Source organism: Rattus rattus, chromosome 1, assembly GCF_011064425.1.
Source record: "Rattus rattus isolate New Zealand chromosome 1, Rrattus_CSIRO_v1, whole genome shotgun sequence".
Classification (NCBI taxonomy): Eukaryota; Metazoa; Chordata; class Mammalia; order Rodentia; family Muridae; genus Rattus; species Rattus rattus.
In genome coordinates, this window is record NC_046154.1 from 86,703,602 (window position 1) to 86,706,615 (window position 3,014).

At 43.7% G+C, this 3,014-nt stretch overlaps 1 pseudogene; it reads right to left on the reverse strand.

The window, feature by feature from the left end:
* Positions 1 to 660: 660 nt before the first annotated feature.
* LOC116896790 overlaps positions 661 to 3,014 on the reverse strand; it is a 4,491-nt pseudogene continuing 2,137 nt past the window's right edge.

Sequence of the window (3,014 nt, forward strand, 5' to 3'; positions counted from 1 at the left end):
GGGGAGAAGTGTCTGGGAGAACATGGAGGCGGATGTTAAGATTCCTCTCTGCACATTTACAGGTTGCTATGAATATTCTTAAGGGATGGATGTGTACAGGGCTTTGTTTGTCTAGGTGGACAATTACATCTTATCAATTAGATCAGAGGTTATTATGTTGTGTGTTCTTTCATGTGGCAATTTAAGTTCAAGAGAGTATGTGGTGACTGGAGACACTAGGCTCCCACGGAATTGGGATGTATATTTCTGGCCTGGTGGCAACCTGCCTTGGGAACTGGATGGGTAGAGAGATTGCTGCCAGGCTCAGAGAGTAGCCATCGGCGGTGTGATATGGGATGGAGCAGAGCAGGTGAGAAGCTTTGCTGACAGAGATGAAGATGTCTTGCAAGTATGTTGGGACACTACGGTGCTGGTCATAGTGCAGGATAAAAGACAGCAACACTTTATGTTTTATAATTTTACAGCAACAGTGAGCCACCATGTGGCTGCTGGGAATTGAACTCAGAATTTTTTTTTTAAATAGAAACAAAGTCATTCTCCAGCACCCTACCTTGTCTTTATCCATAGCAGAAATAAATAGCTGGTCCCTCTAGCCTGGGGCGGGGTGGGGGGTCAGCAGAGATGAAGAACTTGCTGGAAGGCCTTAGTCCTGGTTCTCAGTCAGCTGTCACCCTCTTCCTCAGGCTCTCCTTCAGATGTGCTCTCAGTCAGGTCGTCGCCCATTTGCTGGAATCTCCCTGACTGGGCATCCCACGTGCATTTGATGGTCACTTTGAATTCAGCTATCTCATACCCAAACAGCTTCAGGACACGGACCTGCTCTGGAGTCAGCACGTCACCCTCCTTGCATACTTCGTAGTCAGACAACAGGGTTACCACAATTTTCTTGAAGGCAGTGAGCAGACCTCAGCTGTGGCTCCGTGGAATGAGGGTTCTGCTTCAGTGGCCCTGGGTCCGGGCTCACAGTGAAAGTTGCTTTGTTCCCGGCTCGAGCAAAATCCATTTCTGTGAGTTCCAAGCCTTTCTTGGCAGTTTTTTTGTTAAAAGAAACTTTCTTGTCTCCCTTGGATTTGGGTATCACGCTAAAAGCCTCTTATTTACATTTCAAATGTTATTCCCTTTCCTGATTTGCATGCCAACATCCCCTTAGCCCCTCCCCCTCCCCTTCTATTACTCCTTCCCCTACCTATCCTTCCCCCATTACCACCCTCCCCCAAGAATCCCGCTCACTGGGGGTCCAGTCTTGGCAGAACCAAGGGCTTCCCCTTCCACTGGTGCTCTTACTAGACTGTTCATTGCTACCTATGCCTTTGGAGCCCAGGGTCAGTCTTTGGGTAGTGGCTTAGTCCTGGAAGCTCTGGTTGGTTGGCATTGTTCATATGGGGTCTCAAACCCCTTCAGTTCTTTCAGTTCTTTCTCAGATTTCTTCAACAGGGGTCCCTTCTCAGTTCAGTGGTTTGCTGCTGACATTCGCCTATGTACTTGCTGTATTCTGGCTGTGTCTCTCAGGAGAGCTCTATATCCGGATCCTGTCAGCCTGCATTTCTTTGCTTCATCCATCTTATCTAGTTTGGTGGCTGTATATGTATGGGCCACGTGTGGGGCAGGCACTGACTGGGCGTTCATTCACCTTCTGTTCTAAACTTTGCCTCCCTATTACCTCCCCTTTTAAAGAAGGAGTGAAGCATTCACATTTTGGTTATCCTTCTTGAGTTTCATGTGTTCTGTGCATCTAGGATAATTCGAAAATGTGGGCTAATACCCACTTATCAATGAGTGCTTACCACGTGTGTTTTTCTGTGATTGGATTACCTCACTCAGGATGATATTTTCTAGTTCCATCCATTTGCCTATGAATTTCATAAAGTCATTGTTTTTGATAGCTGAGCAGTATTCCATTGTGTAGATGTACCACATTTTCTGTACCCATTCCTCTTTTGAAGGACATGTGACTTCTTGCCAGCTTGTGGCTATTATAAATAAGGCTGCTATGAACATAGTGGAGGATGTGTCTTTGTTATATGTTGGAACATCTTTTGGGTATATGCCCAAGAGAGGTATAGCTAGATCCTCAGGTGAGTGCAAATGTCTTAAATTTTCTGAGGGAAACCTCCAGACTGATTTAGCTTGAATGGAGGTTCCTCTTTCTCCACATCCCTGTTAGCACTGTTGTCGCTTGGAGTTTTTGATCTTTTAGCCATTCTGATTGGTATGAGGTGGAATCTCAGGGTTGTTTTTGATTGCATTTTCATATGACTAAAGATGTTTAACCTTCTTTGCATTCACCCCATCCAGCATTCCTCAATTGTGAATTATCTTAAGGTTTAGCTCTTGAACCCCAATTTTAATAGGGTTATTTGTCTCCCCTCTTGGTCTAACCCGTCGTGAATCTAATACCTGTATATTTTGGATATAAGCGTTTTACTCAGTCGTAGGATTGTTAAAGATCTTTTCCCCCAATCATTGGTTGCCATTTTGTCCTAACAGCAAGTGTCCTTTTGCCTTACTGCAGCTTTGCAGTTTTTATGAGATGCCATTTATCCATTCTTGATTTCCACGATTCTTGAGCATAAGCCATTGATGTTTACTTCAGGAAATTTTCCAGTGCCATTTGTTTGAGATCTTTCCTCACTTGTTCTTCTATTAGTCGATGTATCTGGTTTGATGTGAGGTTCTTGATCCACTTGTACTTAGCTTTGTACAAGGTAAAAAAAGGATGGATCGATTCGCATTCCTTTCTCTACATGTTGATCATAATTGAACTCAGCACTCATTTGTTGAAAATGTTACACCTTTTCCACTGATGGTTTTTGGCGTCTTTGTCAAAATCAAACGACCATAGGTGTGGGGTCTATTTCTAAAAGTTCAATTCTATCTTCTACTTGGTTTGTCCGCCTGTCCCGTAATCATCACCACAGTTTTTACTTCATTATTGCCTCTAATGTTCTTGAATTGAATACTCCATTGATTCTGAAGTCCTTTTTATTTTTCAGGACAGTTTTAACTATCCTGGT